The 27,799-nt window shown below is 45.7% G+C and overlaps 1 long non-coding RNA gene across 1 annotated transcript; it reads left to right on the top strand.

Annotated features, from left to right (window-relative positions):
- The first annotated feature begins 195 nt into the window (after nt 1–195).
- LOC143766632 (uncharacterized) lies at nt 196–26,593 on the top strand. The gene is made up of 4 exons (XR_013213606.1): nt 196–300; nt 384–481; nt 3,416–3,506; nt 26,476–26,593. It is a non-coding gene; the product is annotated as an uncharacterized LOC143766632 (long non-coding RNA).
- Nucleotides 26,594–27,799: the final 1,206 nt, after the last annotated feature.

A 27,799-nucleotide genomic window follows, 5' to 3' on the forward strand; every position in this document is an offset into this window, starting at 1 on the left:
GGGCCTCAACCTCACACCCTGATACATGAGTAAATCAATGACCAGAAGATCCTAGAACTCACCTACAAGATGATTGAGCTGCTGACTGGAGAGGTGACACTGCTGGGAATGCTGGGACATTATACAGTAACGCTATGAAGGGATCGGGGGGATGACGGTATCATTGTATGTGTCAGGTTCCTATAAGGTGTCAGGATGTCGCCGTCTATTTCTCCATGGAGGAGTGGGAGTATTTAGAAGGACACAAAGATCTGTACAAGGACGTCATGATGGAGGTTCCCCAGCCCCTCACATCACCAGGTAAGAGACTGGACTAAATACACACGGCCTATAATTATCTGTATGTAAAGAATGAATTCAGTGACTGTATGTGTTTCCTCCAGATCTATCCAGTAAGAGGACAACACCAGAGAGATGTCCCCGTCCTCTTCTTCCACAGGACTGTAAACAAGAAGATCCCAATGTTCCTCAGGATCATCAGGTAGATGGAGAGAAGGTGTCATGAGATCTCCCTTAGGCCGATTTCACACTTCGTTTATTTCCGATCCCGGAAAAACCAATACCGGAGATATCAGTGTCCGTGTGTGTAATACTTGCAGCACACGTGTGGCAACCGTGTACCGCCTCAGTACCACACAGACGGCCGCCTGGGAAGAAGTGCTACTGTAAGTGCTGTTCCCCGGTGTCGGGTGCTGAAGACGGCTCTCATCGTTCTCCCCCGCTCTGCCGGCGATCGTCAGGAGCAGAAGAGAATGATGAGTTATATTAAAGTCTGAACGATGACAGCAGGTGGGGGCTTTTGGGACTCTTACTCCCATCATCTGACACTTGCTGCCGCTAATAACAGTGACAGCAGGAGCGGATGATCGGGGTATTCCTCAGCCGCCACTTGCGATATAATGAAATAAGTGAATGAAAAACCCGGTGTGGGTTCTCCCCTATTTTCTTGAACCAACCTGGCAAATATCACAGCTGGGGGCTGCAACTCTCAGCTGTCATCTTCAGCAAGGTTGGTTATCAAGAATAGAGGGTGTGAAGATCTGAGGTTGTGGGTTATAAAAATCACCTAGGCAGGTTATCGATGCAACTAAATTTTTTTATTCCATACATCCATGGTTGTACAACAAATTTAGGTAGATGGCCAACATACAATGTCCTCAGTCCACAAGTTCCCAATCTGAGATCGGTAGTTCCACTGGCTCCATACCAGGCGATGCCCACTGTCTCCCAACTTTTGGTTGGCCCACAGATTTTGTATCTCCAGCTGTTATAGTGTGCAGTCACAGCCTATGTTCCTCCAGACAATGGATATCCCGACCGTAGCTCATGGATACTCCTTCAGCCAACAATCTCCAAAGCTCCATAGATCATCCATCCATTCCAGCTTGGATTCTCTTCCATCGAAATCCCTCCAACAACTGCCTGATTCAACCCTATGTCTTTTTCTCCTGCCCCCTTAAACATTTTCCTTTAGCTCACAGAACAAGGCATATTCCATCAGCTGGGACTGTATGTGAGACCTCCCGTGGTGATGGCTCCCCTGAGTCTACTATCCCCACCCACACAATGGGCCTAGGTTTGGGAGTACAATGGTAGCGAGACCTTGGTACAAATGAGATTGATAGAGTCTGGCCTTAAGGTACCGTTACACTAAGCGACGCTCCAGCGATATAGACAGTGATCCGACCTAAACTAGATCGCTGGAGCGTCGCTGTAGAGACGTCAAACACAGCAGCTCCAGAACGATGCAGGAGCGATCCAGTGACGTAACGGCGACTCACTTATCATTCACGCTCCATGTAAATACATTGCTGACATCGTTGCTTTTGCTGTCAAACACGACGATACACGCTGATCTGACGACCAAATAAAGTTCTGGACTTCTAGCTCCGACCAGCGATATCACAGCAGGATCCAGATCGCTGCTGCGTGTCAAACACAACGAGATCGCTATCCAGGATGCTGCAACGTCACGGATCGTTGTCGTTCTCGTTGTAAAGTTGCTGAGTGTGAAGGTACCTTTAGGTTCATATAAACTCTAGCATAACTAAATCCCATTATGGATATAATCCTGCTTATATGTTCGTTCATCTTACCATAGATGAACCATGAACCCTGGGCCATAAAATAACATTAGGACACTCCATACTCAAATTTTTGACCATATACACAAACGGAGTACAAGTCCAATTTAGTATATCAAAGTATAACAAATTTTATTAATCACCAGTAATGATAACAGTAATAAAATACCATATCTCTAAAATTACATGTTCAGCATAGGGAAACAGCAACGGAACCAGACCTGTGTGATCACCCACTCACTGCCATTACCATCAATAAAGTGCTCAGTGCTATAATTCCTTTTAATGGGACCAGGAAAAAACCCCCAGGACCAAACTATCAATAACTCTCTTATATCACCAAGTAATGTATATCCTGGCGTTCTTCCTTACCAATCAGCAGGCAGCAGATGATCACACAGTACAGCCCCTGATGTTTACCCTGGTTACCATGGTAAAAGTAAAAAAAAAAAAAACACTACATACTCACCCTCTGATGTCTGTCAGGTCCCCCGGCGTCCACGCTGCTGCTCAGAGCTTCCTGCACTGTGTGAGCGCCGGCCGGCGTAAAGCACAGCACAGCGGTGACGTCACCGCTGTGCTCTGCTTTCACAGTGCAGGAAACTCTGAGCAGCAGCGTGGACGCCGGGGGACCTAACAGACATCAGAGGGTGAGTATGTAGTGTTTTTTTTTTTTTTTACTTTTACCATGGTAACCAGGGTAAACATCGGGTTACTAAGCGCTGGCTAAAACAGGAACAAAGCAACAAAAGAAAACAAAATGCTGCAGCACAGTCCGTATGTTGCTAGTGGCCCCCCGCTCTGGAGCAGGACAGGTTCAGTCTGTACTCGACGAGCCACAAAGCCTCTGGAGTCCTCTCTCCAGGCTAGCTGAGCCCAGATTGCCTGCAGAGCTCGGTTATTTCACCCCAAGCCTGTAACTTCCCCATCATGTGATTGATCACATGATCATGTCCTCATGCAGGTCCTGGCAGGTCTGCCAGGGGAGATAAAGTGGACCTTCTCCCACCCGCTCTGTGAAGGTCCACATAAAACCAGCCCTGTTTATGCAACTTAACCCTCACAACACGTAGTGTGCTGGAGAAAAATGCTCTGGTTTCACACTACTGATGCCGTTAAGCGCAGTGACACATATCTCCCCTCTATCACCTTACCAGTGACTCTGTCACAATGTGTAGACGGCTGTGAAGGTCTTGTGTTCAGTGTTGTTTTATCCACCAGTATTATATGTTTTATACTTGTGTAATGAGAACGGTGGAGATGGCAGGATTAGAGCTCATCATAGATGGGACTTCTCCATCTGTCTGTGACTTTTATAATATTTGTTTCAGGGTGAAGATCTGACCCATATTAATACTACAGAGACATATGTGAGGGGTGATGAGTGGTGTAAAGAGTAGATTCCTACATATGACTACCCAGGTGAGTAGTGACCACTAAATGCACAGATTCTTCTCAGTCTCCGGCTGTGGCTGCTTTATCGGTGGTGTAGTCCGGCCGTATCATAATCATGTGATCACCATTTTGCCTCTAGACCACAACATTCTCCTCCACCCAAAACTGTCCAAGTGACTTTGGGCATTTTAAGCCCTTTTCTATAGAACTTACAACCTGGAGGATCCAACTACCCCCTGAGATTAGAAGACTCTGACCGTTACCTGCGTGCGTAAATGTGCTGACAAGTTAGAAAAATATTATAATGAGCCTTTTAGAGAAAACGGAGGGTAATGATTAGAGATGAGCGGTGTTCGAGTCGTTCGACGAACCCGAACAATTTGCCTAAAATTCGGCTGTTCGAGTTTCTGTTCGATAACCGTTCGTTCACCAAAAGCCTAGCTTGATTTGCACATTAAAACTGTTTATCATTGTTAATAGACTGTTTCTGTGTATAGTGGGCGGGGGATAGATCTGTGCTGAAGTAGCGCCAATCTCCTTTTTTTTTTTTTTCCCGCATTTACAGAGGGGCGGTGCAGTCTCTCAGCCTATCAGCAGTGCACACACACAGCAATGTGCATGTGATGCACACAAGCTAGGGCATGTGTCATTGGCTGTGTTTGTCACATGTCCTTGCCCTATAAGAACCAGCCATTTGCCCCGTCGTCACCATTTCCTCACTGCTGCAGCTTAGTGTTAGATGGCACCGCTGCTGCTGTGGGCGCTATACAGACTTTGAGTGGTTTTTCGGAGCGAATTGTCAGAGAGAGAGGTTTAGTGAGTTGGGACTAGTTGTAATATCAGCCCTTTTCAGGGTAGGTTACAGCAGTTCATAGCACTGTTTGCCAGGCAGGTCTGAGCCAGTGCTGTGCAAGTGTTAGTCACAGCATTTGGTGTAATCTAGCTCAGCCAATCCTTTTGGGCTAGTAGCATTGTCTGATAGTCATCTGAGTAGCCCGCCTGTGAAGCTAGCTACACCGCCTGTGTATCCCAATTTTTACTGCATCTAACCCATTAAATCTTTTTGGGGTTTTGGGCTTAGTAGCAGTGTCTGCACGTCAGCAGAGTAGCCCGCCTGTAAAACAAACTATACCGCCTGTGTATCTCTATTTTTACTGCATCTAATCCAGTTAATAGTTTAGGGCTTAAGGCCCCGTCTCACATAGCGAGATCGCTAGCGATATCGCTGCTGAGTCACAAGTTTTGTGACGCAACAGCGACCTCAGTAGCGATCTCGCTATGTGTGACACGTACCAGCGATCAGGCCCCTGCTGTGAGATCGCTGGTCGTGTCGGAATGGCCTGGACCATTTTTTGGTCGTTGAGGTCCCGCTGACATCGCTGAATCAGTGTGTGTGACACTGATCCAGCGATGTCTTCACTGGTAACCAGGGTAAACATCGGGTTACTAAGCGCAGGGCCGAGCTTAGTAACCCGATGTTTACCCTGGTTACCAGCGTAAATGTAAAAAAAACCAAACAGTACATACTCACCATCTGATGTCCGTCAGGTCCCTTGCCGTCTGCTTCCTGCTCTGACTGTCTGCCGGCCGTACAGTGAGAGCACAGCACAGCAGTGACGTCACCGGTGCGCTCTGCTCTCACTGTACGGCAGCACTCAGAGCAGGAAGCAGACGGCAAGGGACCTGACGGACATCAGATGGTGAGTATGTACTGTTTTTTTTTACATTTACGCTGGTAACCAGGGTAAACATCGGGTTACTAAGCTCGGCCCTGCGATGTTTACCCTGGTTACCCGGGTGCTGCAGGGGGACTTCGGCATCGTTGAAGACAGTTTCAACGATGCCGAAGTCGTTCCCCTGATCGTTGGTCGCGGGAGAGAGCTGTCTGTGTGACAGCTCCCCAGCGACCACACAACGACTTACCAACAATCACGGCCAGGTTGTATCGCTGGTCGTGATCGTTGGTAAATCGCTATGTGAGACGGGGCCTTTAGTAGCAGTGTCTGCACATCAGCGGAGTAGCCCGCCTGTGAAACAAACTATACCGCCTGTGTATCTCTATTTTTACTGCATCTAATCCAGTTAATAGTTTTGGGCCTAGGAGCAGTGTCTGCACATTAGCAGAGTAGCCCGCCTGTGAAACTAACTACACCGCCTGTGTATCTCTATTTTCACTGCATCTAATCCAGTTAATAGTTTAGGGCCTAGGAGCAGTGTCTGCATGTCAGCAGAGTAGCCCGCCTGTGAAACAAACTATACCGCTTGTATATCTCAATTTTTACTGCATCTAATCCAGTTAATAGTTTTGGGCCTAGGAGCAGTGTCTGCACTGTCCGACGAGCCCTGGTGCAATATGTTATGACGTATAGCCTGGGCCAACGAGCTCAAGAGGTGGGGCAAATCACGCTGCATGAGTGGTCTCAGATCAGTTACCTGTGCACCCTTCTACACAGTTATGAAATAGCAACGAAGATGTTTAGTGCTGACGATGCCATTATCAGCATGACTATTCCGGTGATTTACATGCTGGAGCACACCTTACACAGTGTTCGGAGTCAGGTGGTGGAACAAGAGGAGGAGGATGAACAGGAGGAGTCGTATGCGGAAGGGATAATATCTCCAAGATCAAGAAGGTTGGCAGCACCAAGGCGGCTGGCATTGGAGGCTGGGGAAGAGGGATTACAGAGGGTGCATGGTAGCAGCCAAACTGTTGAGAAAGGTGCAGGAGGCGAGGAAGAAGTGGAGGACGAACTGGCGCTGGGCATGGAAGACTCATCAGATGAGGGAGACCTTGATCAAATTTCTGTTGTGCGTGGTTGGGGGGAGAGGGCAGACGAAGGAAGCATGATTCTCACCTCGCCACCACCAAGACAACAAGGACTTGGTCCTCCTGGATGCGCAAGACACATGAGTGCCTTCTTGCTGCACTACCTGCAACATGACCCTCGGATTGTCAGTGTCATGTCGGACGCTGTTCGGACCAGGTCATCCGACAGACAGCGATAATTCCGCTTTTGACCACTATTTGCTCATTGGCGTCGGATAGATTTTATCTAGCTGTTCCGGGGTTAATTTACCTTATCCTCGGATTGGAAGCTGGGCCATGCCCATTGCCTTTAAATAGTTCTCCTGATCATTGGGCGTCGCCGATTATAGCTTCTGTCTTGTGCATTGTTATCTCGGTCTGGAGTGGAGAGCTGGTTGTTGGAGAATCGTAGCTGGTGGTGTATTTTCCTTTGCCTTATTTACTCCTTCCTATATTTGTGTTTATTTTGCCCTGCACATTTATAGTGTATTCCTGAGTGACTGTGGCGTGGTGTATATTTTCCTTTATCCTTGTCTGTGCAAACTGTGGGTATTGGTGTATAGCATTCACTGGATGGTGGGCGGAGGTTTTCAGCCTAGGGTTAAAACAGGAGGCAGGGTGAGGTTCGAGGCCTGGACATGCACACTATCAGTGTAAACTTCAGGTAGAGGGTCAGTCAGGATTTCCCTAGTCTGAGGGAAATTGCAGGGGCCCGGGTTATTAGCTCTCGCCCACCTAGTCTCCCCGTGACATTATAATCGGCCAACATTATATCCATGGATCCCATGATTTCCATAAACCGCCAGTTGAGGACGCTGTTCCTACAGGTCACTGAGTTAAGGGGGGCAGTGCAGCAACAGGGTCTAACAGTATCTAATGTGCAAGCAGTTGTTACAGATAAAGTTGCTGAGCCTAAGTATCCTTTGCCTGAAAAATTTGCTGTGGAACGCAGTAAATTTGTTACTTTTCGTGAAGCTTGCAAACTGTATTTTCGGATGCGTCCGATCTCCTCCGGTAATGAGGCTCAGCGTGTGGGTCTGGTGTTGTCATTACTAAGCGGGGATCCCCAAGCATGGGCGTTTTCTTTGCCATCTGATTCTGCTGCATTTGACTCTGTGGAGAGTTTTTTTTCTGCTCTTGGAAACATCTACGACGAGCCTGACAGAATGGCTCTAGCAGAATCTAAGATACGCACTATTTGCCAGGGGGAGCGAGTTGCAGAGGATTACTGTTCTGAATTTCGCCACTGGGCGGTCGACACTCAGTGGAATGATTCCCCGCTGCGGAGTCATTTTATTCATTGAGTTTCTGATAGGGTTAAAAAAGCCCTCCTGATGTACGAGACTCCTACTTCACTAGATTCCGCTATGAGTCTTGTTGTCCGCATTGATCGCCGTTTGCGTCTGGGAGAGCATGTGACGCCACCTGTGGGAGGAGGTTTGGGTTTACGTGAGGTTGCTGCAGGTGAGCCCAAGGAACCTATGCAAATCGCAGGGGTATCACATGTTAAGCATCGGGCTCCTGTACTTAGGAAGCAGGGAGTCTGTTTTTTCTGCGGTAAAACTGGTCATTTTATTAATATCTGTCCTCTGCTGTCAAAGAAAAACGCAACGGCGGAAAGACTCCTAAGCTCAGAGGGTGTGGAGGAGTCCAATCTGAGCTTGTGTATGTCCTCCATGATGGTATCTCAGTGCATGCTCCCTGCCAAAGTTGTTGTCGCTGGCAGAGAGCTGCCAATCACTGTTTTTGTGGATAGTGGTTCTGCCACAAATCTCATTGATGAGGAGTTTGCGCGCACTGCTGGTTTTAGGATCGAAAAACTGCCTTATCCTATCCGCGTGGTCACCATCAATTCTGCTCCTCTCCCACAGGGGGAGATTACTGAGTTTGTGTCTGAGATTAAACTCCACATTGGGATTCTTAATTCTGAGCAGGTTACATGTAAGGTGCTCAAGAGTCTTCCGGCACAATTGGTTCTGGGTTTTCCATGGTTGTCTACACACAACCCGGTGATAGACTGGAAAACTCAGGACATAATTCAGTGGAGTGATTTCTGCCAGGAGAATTGCTTGGCCACATGTGTTGCTGCTGTGACTTCAAGCGTCCCTGAGTCACTTCTGGATTATGTGGATGTGTTCTCTGAGAAGGGTTGTTCAGAGTTGCCACCACATCGCTCCTATGACTGTACTATCAGGTTTAAACCAGGGGCTAAATTGCCTAAAGCAAGGATGTTTAACATCTCCGGTCCGGAGAGACAAGCGCTAAAGGAATACATTGCTGAAAGTTTGAGCAAAGGGCACATCAGGCCTTCATCCTCTCTGGTGGCAGCAGGGTTCTTCTTCGTTAAGAAGAAAGATGGTGGACTACGGCCGTGTCTGGATTTCAGGGAGTTAAACCAGATTACGGTTCGTGATCCACACCCTATGCCATTGATACCGGATTTGTTCAACCAGGTGGCAGGTGCTAAGTGGTTTACCAAGCTTGACCTCAGGGGGGCGTACAACCTCATAAGAGTCCGTCAAGGTGATGAGTGGAAGACGGCTTTTAATACCCCTGAGGGTCATTTTGAAAATTTGGTGATGCCATTTGGGTTGACAAACGCACCTGCAGTGTTTCAGCATTTCATAAATGATGTATTCTCGCATGTTTTGGGGAAATTCGTTATTGTGTACCTTGATGACATCTGTCATGAATCCCCAATGGCTAGGGATAGCACAGGACAAGCAAAGTACAAATAGATAACGGACGAGCTCTAGGGTGATGGAACCTGGGCTGACCGCTGCCCTACGCCTGACAAACGCAACTAGAGATAGCCAGGGAGCGTGCCTACGTTGGTTCTAGACGCCATGCACCAGCCTAAGAGCTAACTAGTATTGCAGAGAAAATAAAGACCTCACTTGCCTCCAGAGGAATGAACCCCAAAAGATATAGTTGCCCCCTCACATGTATTGACGGTGAAATGAGAGGAAGGCACACACATAGAGATGATATATATAGTTTTAGCAAATTGAGGCCCGCTGTAAACTAGAAAGCAGAACGATACAAAAGGGGACTGAGCGGTCAGCAAAAAACCCTAATCAAAAAAAAACCATCCTGAGATTACAAGAACCCATGTGCCAACTCATGGCACATGGGGAGAACCTCAGTCCACTAGAGCTACCAGCTAGCATAGAGACATAATAAGCAAGCTGGACAAAAAAAACAAACAACTGAAAATCAGCACTTAGCTTATCCTGAAAGATCTGGGAGCAGGTAGGCAGGAACCAAACAGAGCACATCTGAATACATTGATAGCCGGCAAGGGAATGACAGAAAGGCCAGGTAAAATAGGAAACACCCAGCCTCTGATGGACAGGTGGAAACCAAAGGCCGCAACCCACCAAAGTCACCCAGTACCAGCAGTAACCACCAGAGGGAGCCCACAAACAGAATCCACAACAGTACCCCCCCCTGAGGAGGGGTCACCGAACCCTCACGAGAACCCCCAGGGCGATCAGGGTGAGCTCTATGGAAGGCGCGGACCAAATCAGTCGCATGAACATCGGAGGCGACCACCCAGGAATTATCCTCCTGACCATAACCCTTCCACTTAACCAAATACTGGAGTTTGCGTCTGGAAACACGAGAATCCAAGATCTTCTCAACAACATACTCCAATTCTCCCTCCACCAGCACCGGAGCAGGAGGCTCAACCGAAGGAACAATGGGCACCTCATACCTCCGCAACAATGACCGATGGAACACATTATGAATAGCAAACGATGCTGGGAGATCCAAACGAAAAGATACAGGGTTAAGAATCTCCGAGATCCTATAAGGACCGATGAACCGAGGCTTGAACTTAGGAGAAGAGACCTTCATAGGGACAAAACGAGAAGACAACCACACCAAATCCCCAACAAGAAGTCGGGGACCCACGCGGCGACGGCGATTAGCAAACTGCTGAGTCTTCTCCTGAGATAACTTCAAATTGTCCACCACCTGATTCCAAATCTGATGTAGCCTGTCCACCACCACGTCCACTCCAGGACAATCCGAAGACTCCACCTGACCAGAGGAAAAACGAGGATGAAACCCCGAATTACAAAAAAAAGGAGAGACCAACGTGGCAGAACTAGCCCGATTATTAAGAGCAAATTCGGCCAGTGGCAAAAAAGCAACCCAGTCATCTTGATCAGCAGAAACAAAACACCTCAAATAAGTTTCCAAGGTCTGATTAGTTCGCTCCGTCTGGCCATTCGTCTGAGGATGGAATGCAGACGAGAAAGACAAATCAATGCCCATTTTGGCACAAAACGTCCGCCAAAATCTAGACACAAACTGGGATCCCCTGTCAGAAACGATATTCTCCGGAATCCCATGCAAACGGACCACGTTCTGAAAAAATAAAGGGACCAACTCAGAGGAGGAGGGCAACTTAGGCAAAGGCACCAAATGAACCATCTTAGAAAAGCGGTCACACACAACCCAGATAACGGACATTTTCTGTGAAACCGGAAGATCAGAAATAAAATCCATGGAAATGTGCGTCCAAGGCCTCTTCGGGATGGGCAAGGATAACAACAACCCACTGGCCCGAGAACAGCAAGGCTTAGCTCGAGCACACACTTCACAAGACTGCACAAAGGTACGCACATCCCTAGACAAGGAAGGCCACCAAAAAGACCTGGCCACCAAGTCTCTAGTACCAAATTATCCAGGATGACCAGCCAACACAGAAGAATGGACCTCGGAGATGACTCTACTGGTCCAATCATCCGGAACAAACAGTCTTTCTGGTGGACAACGATCCGGTTTATCCACCTGAAACTCCTGCAATGCACGTCGCAAGTCTGGGGATACGGCGGACAATATTACCCCATCCCTAAGGATACCAGTAGGCCCAGAGTCTCCAGGAGAGTCAGGCACAAAACTCCTGGAAAGAGCATCTGCCTTCACATTCTTTGAACCTGGCAGGTATGAAACCACGAAATTGAAACGAGAAATAAACAACGACCAACGAGCCTGTCTAGGATTCAAACGCCTGGCAGACTCAAGGTAAATGAGATTCTTGTGATCAGTCAAGACCACCACACGATGTTTAGCACCCTCAAGCCAATGACGCCACTCCTCAAATGCCCACTTCATGGCCAAAAGCTCCCGATTACCCACATCATAATTGCGCTCGGCGGGCGAGGATTTTCTAGAGAAGAATGCACATGGCTTCATCACCGAGCCATTAGAACTTCTCTGTGACAAAACCGCCCCCGCTCCAATCTCGGAAGCATCAACCTCAACCTGAAAAGGAAGTGAAACATCTGGTTGACACAACACAGGAGCAGAAGAAAACCGGCGCTTAAGTTCCTGAAAGGCCTCCACGGCCGCAGGAGACCAATCAGCAACATCAGCACCCTTTTTAGTCAAATCAGTCAAAGGTTTGACAATACTGGAAAAATTAGCAATGAACCGACGATAAAAATTAGCAAACCCCAAGAACTTCTGAAGGCTCTTAACAGATGTAGGTTGTGTCCAGTCACAAATAGCCTGAACCTTGACGGGATCCATCTCAATAGTAGAAGGAGAAAAAATGTACCCCAAAAAAGAAATCTTCTGGACTCCGAAGAGACACTTTGAACCCTTCACAAACAGAGAATTGGCCCGCAGAACCTGAAACACCTTCCTGACCTGTAGAACATGAGACTCCCAGTCATCAGAAAACACCAAAATATCATCCAAATACACAATCATAAACTTATCCAGATATTCACGGAAAATATTGTGCATAAAGGACTGAAAAACTGACGGAGCATTGGAGAGTCCAAAAGGCATTACCAAATACTCAAAATGGCCCTCAGGCGTATTAAATGCGGTTTTCCACTCATCACCCTGTTTTATCCGCACCAGATTATACGCACCGCGAAGATCTATCTTAGTGAACCACCTAGCCCCCTTAATGCGAGCAAACAAATCAGTTAATAATGGCAATGGATACTGGTATTTGACTGTAATCTTATTCAGAAGGCGATAATCTATACAAGGCCTCAGGGAACCATCTTTTTTTGCCACGAAAAAGAAACCTGCTCCCAGAGGGGACGAAGATGGACGAATATGTCCCTTTTCCAAGGACTCCTTAATATAATTCCGCATAGCAGTATGCTCTGGCAGTGACAGATTAAATAAACGACCCTTAGGGAACTTACTGCCAGGAATCAATTCTATAGCACAGTCACACTCTCTATGAGGAGGGAGCGAATTGAGCTTAGGCTCCTCAAAAACATCCCTATAGTCAGACAAAAACGCAGGGATCTCAGAAGGAGTAGATGAAGCGATTGAAATCGGAGGTGCATCATCATGAACCCCCTGACATCCCCAGCTTAACACAGACATTGTTTTCCAGTCCAGGACAGGATTATGAGTTTGTAACCATGGCAGACCAAGCACTAGTACATCATGTAAATTATACAGTACAAGGAAGCGAATCACCTCCTGATGAACGGGAGTCATGCGCATGGTCACTTGTGTCCAATACTGCGGTTTATTCATAGCCAATGGTGTAGAGTCAATTCCCTTCAGAGGAATAGGAACTTCCAGAGGCTCCAGACTAAAACCGCAGCGTTTAGCAAATGACCAATCCATAAGACTCAGGGCAGCGCTCGAATCCACATAGGCATCGACGGAAATGGAAGACAGTGAAAAAATCAGTCACAGACAAAATGAACTTAGGCTGCAGAGTACCAATGGCAAAAGATTTATCAACCCTTTTTGTGCGTTTAGAGCATGCTGATATAACATGAGCTGAATCACCACAATAAAAACACAATCCATTTTTCCGCCTATAATTTTGCCGTTCACTTCTGGACTGAATTCTATCACATTGCATAGTCTCAGGTGCCTGTTCAGAAGACACCGCCAACTGGTGCACGGGTTTGCGCTCCCGTAAACGCCGATCAATCTGAATGGCCATAGCCATAGACTCATTCAGACCTGTAGGCGTAGGGAACCCCACCATAATATCCTTAATGGCCTCAGAAAGACCATTTCTGAAGTTTGCAGCCAGGGCGCACTCATTCCACTGAGTAAGCACCGACCATTTCCAAAATTTTTGACAATATATTTCCGCTTCATCATGCCCCTGAGAGAGGGCTAATAAAGCCTTTTCAGCCTGAATCTCCAGGTTGGGTTCCTCATAGAGCAATCCCAATGCCAGAAAAAACGCATCCACACTGAGCAATGCAGGATCCCCTGGTGCCAATGCAAATGCCCAATTCTGAGGGTCGCCCCGCAGGAAAGATATTACAATCCTGACCTGTTGAGCAGGGTCTCCAGAGGAGCGAGATTTTAAAGAAAGAAACAATTTACAATTGTTCCTGAAATTCAGGAAGGTAGATCTATCTCCAGAAAAGAACTCTGGAATAGGAATTCTAGGTTCAGACATGGGAGTGTGAACAACGAAATCCTGTATGTTTTGAACCTTTGCCGCGAGATTACTCAGGCTGGAAGCCAAACTCTGGACATCCATGATGAACAGCTAAGATCAGAGCCATTCAAGGGTTAAGAGGAGGTAAGAAGCAGCTAGACAGCAATTAAGGGCTAGGCAGCAAAACTCTGAAGGGAAAAAAAAAAAAAAAAAAATTTCCCTTAAACACTTCTTTTTCTCCTGCTTCAGCCCAAACAATTAACACTTTGTGGGCCGGCTATACTGTCATGAATCCCCAATGGCTAGGGATAGCACAGGACAAGCAAAGTACAAATAGATAACGGACGAGCTCTAGGGTGATGGAACCTGGGCTGACCGCTGCCCTACGCCTGACAAACGCAACTAGAGATAGCCAGGGAGCGTGCCTACGTTGGTTCTAGATGCCACGCACCAGCCTAAGAGCTAACTAGTACTGCAGAGAAAATAAAGACCTCACTTGCCTCCAGAGGAATGAACCCCAAAAGATATAGTTGCCCCCTCACATGTATTGACGGTGAAATGAGAGGAAGGCACACACATAGAGATGATATATATAGTTTTAGCAAATTGAGGCCCGCTGTAAACTAGAAAGCAGAACGATACAAAAGGGGACTGAGCGGTCAGCAAAAAACCCTAATAAAAAAAAAACCATCCTGAGATTACAAGAACCCATGTGCCAACTCATGGCACATGGGGAGAACCTCAGTCCACTAGAGCTACCAGCTAGCATAGAGACATAATAAGCAAGCTGGACAAAAAAACCAAACAACTGAAAATCAGCACTTAGCTTATCCTGAAAGATCTGGGAGCAGGTAGGCAGGAACCAAACAGAGCACATCTGAATACATTGATAGCCGGCAAGGGAATGACAGAAAGGCCAGGTAAAATAGGAAACACCCAGCCTCTGATGGACAGGTGGAAACCAAAGGCCGCAACCCACCAAAGTCACCCAGTACCAGCAGTAACCACCAGAGGGAGCCCACAAACAGAATCCACAACAGACATCCTCATATATTCTTGCGACCATGATACTCATTTAGATCATGTCAGGCAGGTGTTACAGCTTCTCAGAGAGAATAAGCTGTATGCAAAACTGGAGAAATTTGTGTTTTCCGTACAGGAGTTGCCTTTCTTGGGCTATATTGTGTCTGCTTCTGGTTTTAAAATGGACGCCGCTAAGGTGCAAGCGGTGTTGCATTGGGAACGGCCTGATAACCTGAAAGCACTTCAGTGGTTCCTTGGGTTTTCTAACTACTATAGGAAATTTATCAAGGATTTTTCCACCATTGCTAAACCACTAACTGACATGACTAAAAAGGGTACCAATTTCTCCGTTTGGCCTGAGGCTGCTGTGCGCGCATTCGAATCTCTTAAGAACAGGTTTGTTTCGGCCCCCATTCTGGTGCAGCCAGATGTATCGAAACCTTTTGTGGTGGAAGTCGATGCATCTGAGGTTGGTGTGGGGGCGGTGCTGTCACAAGGCTCATCCTTGAGCGCTTTGCGTCCGTGCGCCTATTTTTCCAAGAAACTGTCGCCTGCCGAACGTAACTACGATATCGGAAACAGAGAGTTGTTTGCAATCAAATTGGCCTTTGAGGAATGGTGACACTTCTTGGAGGGGTCGATTCATCAGGTCACTGTTATTACCGACCATAAGAATTTGCTTTATTTGGAGTCTGCCAAGCGTCTGTCTCCCAGGCAGGCTCGCTGGGCATTGTTTTTGACGCGGTTCAATTTTTTTGTCACTTACAGACCGGGGTCTAAAAACACTAAGGCAGATGCTCTGTCCAGGTGTTTTCCGGAGGGAGAACCTCGGGAGGATCCAGTACCCATCCTCCAAAAGGGTGTTGTGATTTCGGCTCTCACTACCGAGGTTGAGGCTGAGATTGCCGAGGCTCAGGAGGAGGTACCATCTGAGCTTCCCATCAACAAATATTTTGTACCACTTCATCTCCGCTTAAAGGTTTTGGCGGAGCATCATGATGCTGTCCTGGCTGGCCACCCAGGGGTTAGAGTTACCTTGGAGTTGGTGTCACGTCGGTTTTGGTGGCCCAAGATCCGACAGGACATGGTCTCATACGTGTCAGCTTGTACCACGTGCGCTAGGGCTAAGACGCCCTGCTCCCGTCCTGTTGGCACACTACTTCCTCTTGAGGTACCTAGTAAGCCATGGATGGAAATCTCCATGGATTTCATCACTGATTTGCCCTCATCAGCTGGGAACACGGTCATCTTGGTGATTGTTGATCGGTTCTCAAAAATGTCGCACTTTGTGTCTTTGCTTTCATTGCCTAACGCTAAGACTCTGGCTCAGGTATTTGTGCAGGAGGTGGTCAGACTTCATGGGGTTCCGTCTGACATCGTGTCTGATAGGGGGTCTCAGTTTGTGGCAAAATTTTGCAAAGCATTTTGCTCACGGCTGGGGATCAAGTTGTCTCATTCTTCGGCATTTCATCCTCAGTCAAATGGTCAGACTGAGCGTATGAACCAAAATTTGGAACAGTACCTACGCTGCTTTGTCTCTGATAACCAGGAGGAGTGGTCTACCTTTCTTCCTTTGGCTGAGTTTGCCATCAATAATCGCCGCCAGGAGTCATCTGGGGAGTCTCCGTTTTTTTGTGTTTACGGGCTACATCCTCAATTTTGTACTTTGAGTCAGAGGGGCTCCTCCGGTGTTCCGGAGGAGGACCAGTTAGGAGCACAATTGTCGTCAGTCTGGAGGAGAGTTAAACAGCGCCTGTTGAGTGTGGGTGCTAGGTACAAACGTGTGGCTGACAGTAGGCGTGTGCCAGGTCCGGACCTGAGTGTGGATGACTGGGTGTGGTTATCCACAAAAAACAAAAGACTCAAAATTCCGTCCCTTAAATTGGGTCCACGGTTTATTGGTCCATTTAGGGTCACCGCCGTCATTAACCCAGTAGCGTACCGACTGGAGCTCCCTACGGTGTATAAGATACACAACGTGTTCCACAGGTCTCTTCTGAAGAAGGTGGTGGGTTCTGTGGACGCGACGCCTATGCCACCTCCAGTCTTGGTGGATGGTAACCTGGAATTTGAAGTCTCCGAGGTGGTTGACTCTCGTGTAGTGCGCCGCACCTTACAGTACTTGGTACACTGGCGTGGTTATGGGCCTGAGGAGAGGTCCTGGGTACCAGCCTCGGACATTCATGCGGATCGGCTGGTCAGGTTTTTTCATCGTCGCCATCCAGACAAGCCGGGTCTTATAAGCCGTGAGGGCCCTGGGGTCCCTCGTAGAAGGCGGGGTACTGTCATGTCGGACGCTGTTCAGACCAGGTCGTCCGACAGACAGCGGTAATTCCACTTTTGACCACTATTTGCTCATTGGCATCGGCTAGATTTTATCTAGCTGTTCCGGGGTTAATTTACCTTATCCTCGGATTGGAAGCTGGGCCATGCCCATTGCCTTTTAAATAGTTCTCCTGATCATTAGGCGTCGCCGATTATAGCTTCTGTCTTGTGCATTGTTATCTCGGTCTGGAGTGGAAAGCTGGTTGTTGGAGAATCGTAGCTGGTGGTGTATTTTACTTTGTCTTATTTACTCCTTCCTATATTTGTGTTTATTTTGTCCTGCACATTTATAGTGTATTCCTGAGTGACTGCGGCGTGGTGTATATTTTCCTTTATCCTTGTCTGTGCAAACTGTGGGTATTGGTGTATAGCATTCACTGGGTGGTGGGCGGAGGTTTTCAGCCTAGGGTTAAAACAGGAGGCAGGGTGAGGTTCGAGGCCTGGACATGCACACCATCAGTGTAAACTTCAGGTAAAGGGTCAGCCAGGATTTCCCTTGTCTGAGGGAAATTGCAGGGGCCCGGGTTATTAGCTCTCGCCCACCTAGTCTCCCCATGACAGTCAGACTCCGAAGTAATGCCGACTACTGGGTTGCCACACTCTTAGATCCCCGGTACAAAAGCTAATTTGGCAAAATAATTCCTGCCATAAAAAGGGATTCACGCATTAAGGAGTATCAGCAGAGACTGTTACAGAATCTAACATCTGCATTTCCACAAAACACCAGTGGTGCACATAGTCAATCTCTGAGTTCTAACTTGCCAACCGTGGGACTATCGAGTCATCACTCTAACCGTAACAGTAACATCGTATCTGGTGGTAACAGCAATTTTTTCCAATCGTTTCAAGATTTTTTTTTAGACCATCCTTTGCAAGGCCACAGGAGACAAGAAGTCTGACGCACAGCCAACGCCTAGAGAGGATGGTACAAGAGTATCTCCAAGTTAACATCGATGCCATGACTGTGGAACTGGACCCTTGCTCATTTTGGGCTTCCAATCTTGAATAATCGCCTGAGCTCGCCACTCACGCCTTGGAGATCTTGCATGTGCCCTGCAGCCAGCGTTCTCTCTGAACGTGTGTTCAGTGCTGCTGGTGGTGTGCTGACAGATAAGCGCACGCGGCTGTCCAGTGACAATGTAGACAGACTAACGTTCATCAAGATGAACAAATCCTGGATCTTGGGGAGACTAAAAGCTTGATGATTTTTGAAAATCACCTCACCAACAGTTTTAAAAAAACTCTGGCGAAATTGATGCCACTTAATTGGTGTCTGTGGCCGAATTAAAAAAAAAAAATGGAGACTCTTTTATTTAGTCCCCTTGCTGAGTTTTACATGACATTGCCATCTTCAATTCCAGGTGGGTGGGGTCGTCTGCAGAGTTGTTTACTCATACTATGGCCTGGGATTCAGAGGTCTGCTCCAAAGCTTCAGTGTCTGCTTGTCAGCAGAGTAGCCCAGCCACCCACCGCCTGTTTACCTAAGTACTATTTTAACGGCATCTGGCCCAGGAAATCCTTTTGGGCCGAGTAGAATTTGGTGCTACTCAGCAGCGTACCCCACCCATGAAGCAAGCTACACCGCCTGTTTACCTAACTACTGTTTTGTAACGGCATCTAGCCCGGGAAATCCTTTTGGGCCTAGTAGAATTTAGTGCTACTCAGCAGCGTACCCCACCCATGAAGCAAGCTACACCTACTTCTTTCTTTCTCAATCTAACCCCTCAGCTCTGGGGTATCCACTTTCCCTCCAGCCCTCTCCTTCTCACAGGTGGACTACCGCGTGTTTTCACACCGTGCCGAATCTTTTGGGCCCAGGCATAAGAAGTCGTCGAGGTAATGGATAATATGTGTCGCCTTACAAACTTCCATGACGACACATTCGAGGAAGCAACTAAACGCCTCAAATAGTGAGCAGGATATGGAGCACCCCATCTATGGGCACAGAAGCAGCCCAATGGGAGGACACTATTCAGAGGCACAGGTAGTAACCGGAACACCCCCTGAATGTCTGTTTTGGCCATTAGGGTGCCCCTTACCAACCTCTTGACCCGCCTGATTGCCTCGTCAAAGGAGGTACAGTACATAGTACTGTACTTGGTTCCGCGTCGATGTTGTTGTTTACTGACCTGCCCCTTGGATATGACAAATGGTGGATTAGTCTAAATGTATTGGGTTCATTTTTTGGCACAACTCCCAACGGGGGTATCACTACGTCTACTAAGGAAAGTGTTCTGAATGGACCGCCATTCTACCTAAAGATATTTCTTTTTTTTATTTTTTTTGTCAAGACGTCTGGGTGTTGGTAGAGTGAGTTTTGATCCTTTCTTGATTTTAGAATGGTATGACATGCCTATATCTGTGTCTCCTCCTCCTTTTACTCCTCCATCTCCTTTCTTTTCACATGACTATATGTAGTTGTGACTTTTCCATGTGTTTGTTGTGTCTTCTGAGCAGTTTGTCAGCTTTTGGACACCTTTCAAGGTGTTTTCTATGTGTTTTCCATGTGTTTGTATGTGTTTGTGTTTGCCTGCCATTGGTTTCAATGGGGTTCGACGGTGTTCGACGAACCGAACCCGAACACTAGGGAGGTGGCTCATCTCTAGTACTGATGCTGTTGGCTTCCAAAATCTCTGATATGGGAGGAAGGAAAAAATCAGGGCTTTCAAAAGCTCTGCCAAGTGCTGAGCTATAAAGTTGGGTATCAAAACAAATGAACGTTAAAAAAAAAGCAACAAACTTTTCATTTTAATATTCTACCCATTTCCGATGTGAACCAGCTCCTTCCTCAGGCATATACAAATGATACATCGTGGATGTTTTATATCCTCTAGAAAGGCGTCACTGATCCAATTGCTTAATTCGTTAATTAAACCGCGCCTTTGGTGCAGTTTTTTGTGTTAAAACCTTTCTTTGTATACAAAACAATACAAATAGATGTAAAATGCATATTGGATGCACAATAAAATCCATATAAAGAAAAATATATGTACATGGAAAATCCTCCATTTTAAGTGTGGATAGTTTAAAAATCCACAATAGGATTACCTATTCACAAGTCTTTGGGATCTATTAGACACACGTTCTGATATTTGTTCTAATATATTGAGTCTTAAACTGGTGGGGTCTCATTCATATTCTAAAATGAAATGCCTAAACAGACAGATTACACCTTTCCTAATATTATGTCTATGGCTGGTCACCCTATTATGGATCGCTTGGGTCATTTTTAGATCCCTGATATTGGATGAATCCACCTTCTCCCGTTCTGTGCTGCTGAATGTGCTCATATGGTCCCTACAAGACGAGGTCCAGTCTTTCTGACCAAACTTCACTTTTATGATTGACAACATTAAATGTGCAGTGAGGCCAAGTGTGAATTTCTGTACAATAACAGCCATTTGGTAAATTCAAAAAAGTTCATTTTTTTCTCATTAATGTACACTCTGCACCCCATATTGACTGAAAAAAACAGGAATGTAGTAATTTTTGCAAATTTATTAAAAAAGAAAAACTGAAATATCACATGGTCATAAGTATTCAGACCCTTTGCTCAGTATTGAGTAGAAGCACCTTTAGAGCTAGTACAGCCATGAGTCTTCTTGGGAATGATGCAACAAGTTTTTCACATCTGGATTTGGGGATCCTCTGCCATTCTTCCTTCCAGATCCTCTCCAGTTCCGTCAGGTTGGATGGTTAATGTTGGTGGACAGCCATTTTCAGGTCTCTCCAGAGATGCTCAATTGGGTTTAGGTCAGGGCTCTGGCTGGGCCAGTCAAGAATGGTCACAGAGTTGTTCTGAAGCCACTCCTTTGTGTGCTTAGTGTCATTGTCTTGTTGGAAGGTGAACCTTCGGCCAAGTCTGAGGTCCAGAGCTCTCTGCAAGTGGTTTTCATCCAGGATATCTCTGTACTTGGCCGCATTCATGTTTCCTTCAATCACAACCAGTCATCCTGTCCCTGCAGCTGAAAAACACCCCCATAACATGATGCGGCTACCATCATGTTTCACTGTTGGGATTGTATTGGGCAGGTGATGAGCAGTGCCTGGTTTTCTCCACACATACCGCTTTGAATTTTCACTAAAAAGGTCCATCTTTGTCTCATCAGACCAGAGAATCTTATTTCTCATAGTCTGAGAGTCCTTCATGTGTTTTTTAGCAAACTCTATGCGGGCTTTCATATGTCTGGCACTGAAGAGAGGCTTCCGGGCCACTGTGCCATAAAGGCCCGACTGGTGGAGGGTTGCAGTGATAGTTGACTTTCTCCCATCCGCCTACTGCATCTGTGGAGCTCAGCCACACTGATCTTGGGGTTCTTCTTTACCTCTCTCACCAAGGCTCTTCTCCCACGATTGCACAATTTGTCGAATGGCCAGGTCTAGGAAGACTTCTTATGGTCCCAAACTTCTTCCATTTAAAGATTATGGAGGCCACTGTGCTCTTAGGAACCTTGAGTACTGCAGAAATTCTTTTGTAACCTTGGCCAGATCTGTGCCTTGCCACAATTCTGTCTCTGCGCTCCTTGGCCAGTTCCTTTGACCTCATGATTCTCATTTGGTCTGACATGCACTGTGAGCTATGAGGTCTTATATAGACAGGTGTGTGCCTTTCCAAATCCGTTCCTATCAGTTTAACCCCTTACTGACATCGGGAGTAATAGTACGCCGATGTCAGACTTCCTCCCTTTGATGTTGGCTCCGGCGGTGAGCCCACATCTTTGCAGGGACATGTCATCTGTTTTGAACAGCTGACATGTGCCCACAATAGCCACGGGTGTAATCGAGATCCAGCCACGGCTATTAATCAGTTAAATGCTGCTGTCAAACTCTGAAGCGGCATTTAAATTTTGCTTCTGGCAATCGCGAAGGAAATACGCACACCGGTGACAACTCGTCAGGTGATCGCGGGTCACCTGGAAACCTCTATGGTTAGTGCCGGCTTCCTGTGAGCGCCACCCAGAGGTCGGCGCTCATAGCAAGTGAGTAAATCAGCTACATAGAGATGATCTGAACATCGCCTCTATGTAGCAGAGCCAATCGGGTTGTGGCAGCTTCTAGTCTCCTATGGAGACTATTGAAGTATGCCAAAAGTAAAACAAAAAAAGTTTTTAAAAATATAAAAACTAAAATCCCCCCCCCCCTTTTTCCCATTCAAAGTAAAAATAAAATCAAACATACACATATTTGGCACCACTGCATTCAGAATCGCCTGATTAATCTGGATTGCTAAACGACATAGCGAGAAAAAAAGTCAAAACACCAGAATTATGGGTTTTTTGGTCCCCGCGACATTGCGTTAAAATGCAATAATGGGCAATCAAAAGATCATATCTGCACCAACATTGTATAATTAAAAACGTCAGCTCGGCGTGCAAAAAATAAGCCCTCACCCGACCTCAGATCACGAAAAATGAGACACTACGGGTATCGGAAAATGGTGCAAATTTTATTTTTTAACAAAGTTTGTTTTTTTTTTTTTTCACGACATAGATAAAAAATAACCTAGACATGTTTGGTGTCTATGAACTCGTAATGACCTGGAGAATCATAATGGCCGGTCAGTTTCAGCATTTAGTGAACGTAGCAAAAAAGCCAAACAAAGTGTGAGATTGCACTTTTATTTTTTAGATTTCACCGCACTTGGAATTTTTTCCCGTTTTCTAGTACACAACATGATAAAATCAATGGTGCCATTCAAAAGTACAACTCGTCCTGCAAAAACAAGTCCTCACATGGCCATATTGATGGAAAAATAAAAAAGTTATGTCTCTGAGAAGAAGGGGAGTGAAAAACGAAAACGCAAAACTGAAAAAGGCTTCTGGGGTTAATTAAACACAGCTGGCCTCCAATGAAGGTGTAGAACCATCTCAAGGAGGATCGCAAGGAAATGGAGAGCATGTGACTTATATATGAGTGTCTGAGCAAAGGGTCTGCATACTTATGACCATGTGATACTTTAGATTTTCTTTTATATTAAATTTGCAAAAATTTCTACATTTCTGTTTTGCTTTCAGTCAAGATGGGGTGCAGAGTGCACATTAATGAGAAAAATGAACTTTTTTGAATTTACCAAATAGCTGCAATGAAACAGAGTGAAAAATTTAAAGGGGTCTGAATACTTTCTGTACCCACTGTACATTTATTCACGCCTGCAGGAGATGTGTTGGCATGGCTCGCGCCATGGTTTCATGGATTCACTCCATGTCATAAAATACATTATGTTTTCAATCCTAAATACCGTATATACTCGAGTAGAAGCCGAGAATTTCAGCCCTTTTTTTAGGCTGAAATTGCCCCTCTTGGCTTATACTCGAGTCATACCCAAGGGTTGGCAGGGGAGGTGGAGTTGCAGCTGTCTAAGCATACTCACCTGCTCCTGATGCGGTGTCCCTGGTTCCCCGGCGCCGGCAGCTTCTTCCTGTAGTGAGCGGTCACATGGTACTGCTCATTACAGTAATGAATATGGACCCAACTCCACTCTCATAGGGCCACATATTCATTACTGTAATGAGCGGTACCATGTGACCGCTCACTACAGGAAGAAACTGCCGGCGTCAGGGAAGCAGGGACTGCGCCAGGAGCAGATGAGTATAAGCAGTGCGCGATATTCACCTGCTCCCCGTTCCACCGCCGCTACATTCCCCGTCCACTGCACTGATGCTCAGGTCAGAGGGTGCGGTGACGCAATTAGTGCACGCCGCCCTCTGCCTGAGCAGTCAGTGCAGTGGACGGGGAACGTGGCTGCGGCTGGCAGCGGTGGAACGCGGAGCAAGTGAATATAGAAAGTGCCGGGGGCCTGAGCGACGAGAGGTGAGTATGTGATTTTTTTGTCGCAGCAACAGCATATGGGGCAAATTACTGTATGGAGCATCTTATGGGGCCATAATCAGCATTTATGGAGCATTACATGGGGCAAATGACTGTATGGAGCATCTTATGGGGCCATAATCAGCATTTATGGAGCATTACATGGGGAAAATGACTGTATGGAGCATCTTATGGGGCCATAATCAGCATTTATGGAGCAATATATGGGGCAAATGACTGTATGGAGCATCTTATGGGGCCATAATCAGCATTTATGCAGCATTATATGGGGTGTATTTTGTATGGAGCATCTTATGGGGACCATCATGAACTGTATGGAGCATTATATGGGGCTCCTGATTCAATATGGATATTCAAAAACACTTAACCTACTGATGTCTCCATTAATTTTTCTTTTATTGGTATCTATTTATTTTTATTTTTGACATTTACCGGTAGCTGCTGCATTTTCCACACTAGGCTTATACTCGAGTCATTAAGTTTTCCCAGTTTTTTGTGGCAAAATTAGGGTTCTCTGCTTATACTCTGGTCGGCTTATATCGAGTATATACGGTAATTCTGATTGTGCAGTAATCTCTCCTGAAATGGGGGCGCTAATACTTTCTCTACTCTTCTGGTCGGGACTCATAGTAGCTGCAGTAGTCCACCATAAATGAGTGCAACTCCGGTTTAGTGTTGGAGTTCTCCCCTCATACATATGTTGTTGTTGAGGATGTAACTTATTTATTTTTTTTCAAGTTCATTTTTTATGATAGTTAGATTGTGGTGGGATCGGCCTGCCTCACTTATCTGAGTCTGTAACACCCTGGTAGTGTTTAGAAAAAGGTTTCAGTTACCAAATATCTGAGATCTAAATTTAAGATCCCTCAGCTCTGCACTATTATAAAAAGTTATATTTAAATGTCTAATATTTCTTCTTGACATTTATCTGACAGAAAATATTGGTCCTTACGATAGTTTATATTGCTTAGAGCCACCAAGTCCCATACTCCAATTACTCCAGAGAAGTTTCACCACTACTCATTTTTGGGCTTGAAGCCCAGTGCTACCTACTGTTCTGTGGAGTAAGATGGGAAGAAGAATAGACAGATAACCATGTCAGAACCAAGAGGCCAGAGAAAATACTAACTCAGGAGACATAAGAGTAGTCAGTAAACAGGCCAGGGTCACAACAGGAAACAAATACACAAGCCGGGAGCTGAGCACAGAGGACTGAACTAGAGGAGATCAAGGCTGTATCTGGCAGATTCCGGCAATATTCTTCAAGCTTTAGTAAGGTGTGGGGCTTTCGAAGTCCAATTCTGATTGCCCAAGGTGTTCGCAATCTCAGGCGGACATATTCCATATGCTTTGGGATTGTCCCAGATTTTCTCCTATTGGATTGTAGTGTTGAACTTCATTGGAGCGGTGTATGGGTGGGTTATCCCTAGGGATCCATTGATATCTATATTAGGGTATGTGGAGGAAATATTAACTGACAATACGGCTAAAATTGTAATTGCAAGATTATTGTTTGCTGCAAGGAAACTGACTGCAAAATATTGGGTTAGAGAGGAGCCTCCATCCAGACGCAAATTCATTGCTCAAACGAACCACATAATTCAACTTGAGATAAGTATTTACACCAGGAGAGACGAGCTGGATTTCTTCCATAAATTATGGCAGCCGTGGTTGGATAGGATTAATTTATGGTATACTAGTATATAGTATTATAGAGTACAACTTATGGTAAACTGGAACTCTGATATTGTCAACTATGGATGAATTATTGTTTGCTCCTGATATGGTCTCCATCGGGGGGTTAATTTACTGTAAAACATAAAATGAGTATGAACATGTGATCTGTTGTAAATCTTGTTATGGTTAATACAAATTTATCTGATTAAAAAGGTGTGGTGCTTTCCAATTGGCTAAAACAGGGAGCAGATTACTGCAGCTGACAGCCCACACACCCATACTGCCAGACTGGATGGTACTACAGATGCCAGGCACCCTATTCTTATTGGCTGGGAAGAGCCTGCACCGCCAAGAGCTTCTGGTTCCAACCCCACCTCTGTTACTAGCATCGCCTGCAGAATTAGTAAGCCGCGTCTGGTGTCCGAAGCAGACGTTGCAGGAGCAGATCCCAGAGGAGATGGGGCACACCATTTGCAGAATCCCTAATATGACAAAATTGCAGAAAACCAGATCAGATGAAATCCCTATAAAGTGACTCCATTTTGTAAATTATAACCCTCAATAAATTAATCTATAGGAATAGTGACTATTTTGACTGCACTGCAGTTTCCAGATATTAGCACGCGCAGTAGATGTTGGAGAGTGAAACTTTGCAAATATCCCAAGTTATTACCCAACACATAGTGCCCAGATTGTGCTCCAGGAGATACACATGCCGTAAAATAAGTGGTTTCTTCTCACTATAGTAATGCCAAAAGCATGGATGCTTAATGTGGTTTTGAGCACAGTCTAGTAAACTGAAAACTGTCATTGTCTTGGTGAATAATTCAATAATTTTGCATAACTTACCATTTTTACAGACCGTTTAAGTAGAAATGTTCAAAAATATAGAATTCAAGGATATTTTATTCTAAAATAATAATTGGTTTTATTCTTGGCAGATGACCGTACCAGGAGATCAGCAGGACAGCTGACATCTTCAATGTTTAAATCAGATAATCTTGAGATCCCTCAGGATACAATTGAAGTAAATGCCATTACTCCAAATATACCATCATCCCTTCACAGCAAAGATCTGTCATCTGATCATTTGGAACAGGTCCTGTCTTCTGATTCATTGCCTAGTACTAATGAAAATCGAAGTCACAAAATAAGCATTAAAAATCAAACTGCTCCTAAAGCAATGAAGACATTTTCATTTTCAAAATATGGAAATAGTTTTCCCATAGAAAAGTCATTTCTCAAACAACAAAAACTTCACAAAGCAGACAATAGATTTTCTTGTTCCAAGTGTGGGAGATGTTTTAACCAGAAATCAGCTTTTGTCAGTCACCAGAGCATTCACAAAGGGAAGAAGCCATTTTCCTGTTCAGAATGTGGGAAATGTTTTAACCACAAAGCGAATCTTGTTAGCCACCAGAAAACCCACAGAGGGGAGAAGCCTTTTTCCTGTTCAGAATGTGGGAAATGTTTTAACCACAAAGCGAATCTTGTTAGCCACCAGAAAACCCACAGAGGGGAGAAGGCTTTTTCCTGTTCAGAATGTGGGAAATGTTTTAACCACAAAGCGAATCTTGTTAGCCACCAGAAAACCCACAGAGGGGAGAAGGCTTTTTCCTGTTCAGAATGTGGGAAATGTTTTCTAGCTAAATCATTTCTTGTCAGACATCATAGATCTCACACAGGGGAGAAGCCTTTTTCCTGTTCAGAATGTGGGAAATGTTTTAACCACAAAGCGAATCTTGTTAGCCACCAGAAAACCCACACAGGGGAGAAGCCTTTTTCCTGTTCAGAATGTGGGAAATGTTTTAACCACAAAGCGAGTCTTGTTAGCCACCATAAAACCCACACAGGGGAGAAGCCTTTTTCCTGTTCAGAATGTGGGAAATGTTTTACCAGGAAAGCGAATCTTGATAGCCACCATAAAACCCACACAGGGGAGAAGCCTTTTTCCTGTTCAGAATGTGGGAAATGTTTTAACCACATAGCGAATCTTGTTAGCCACCAGAAAACCCATACAGGGGAGAAGCCTTTTTCATGTTCAGAATGTGGGAAATGTTTTAACCAGAAAACGAATCTTGTTAGCCACCAGAAAACCCACACAGGGGAGAAGCCTTTTTTCTGTTCAGAATGTGGGAAATGTTTTACCAGGAAAGCGAATCTTGATAGCCACCATAAAACCCACACAGGGGAGAAGCCTTTTTTCTGTTCAGAATGTGGGAAATGTTTTAACCAAATAGCGTATCTTGATAGCCACCAGAAAAC

Source organism: Ranitomeya variabilis, chromosome 4 (genome assembly GCF_051348905.1).
Source record: "Ranitomeya variabilis isolate aRanVar5 chromosome 4, aRanVar5.hap1, whole genome shotgun sequence".
In the NCBI taxonomy this organism is placed as follows: Eukaryota; Metazoa; Chordata; class Amphibia; order Anura; family Dendrobatidae; genus Ranitomeya; species Ranitomeya variabilis.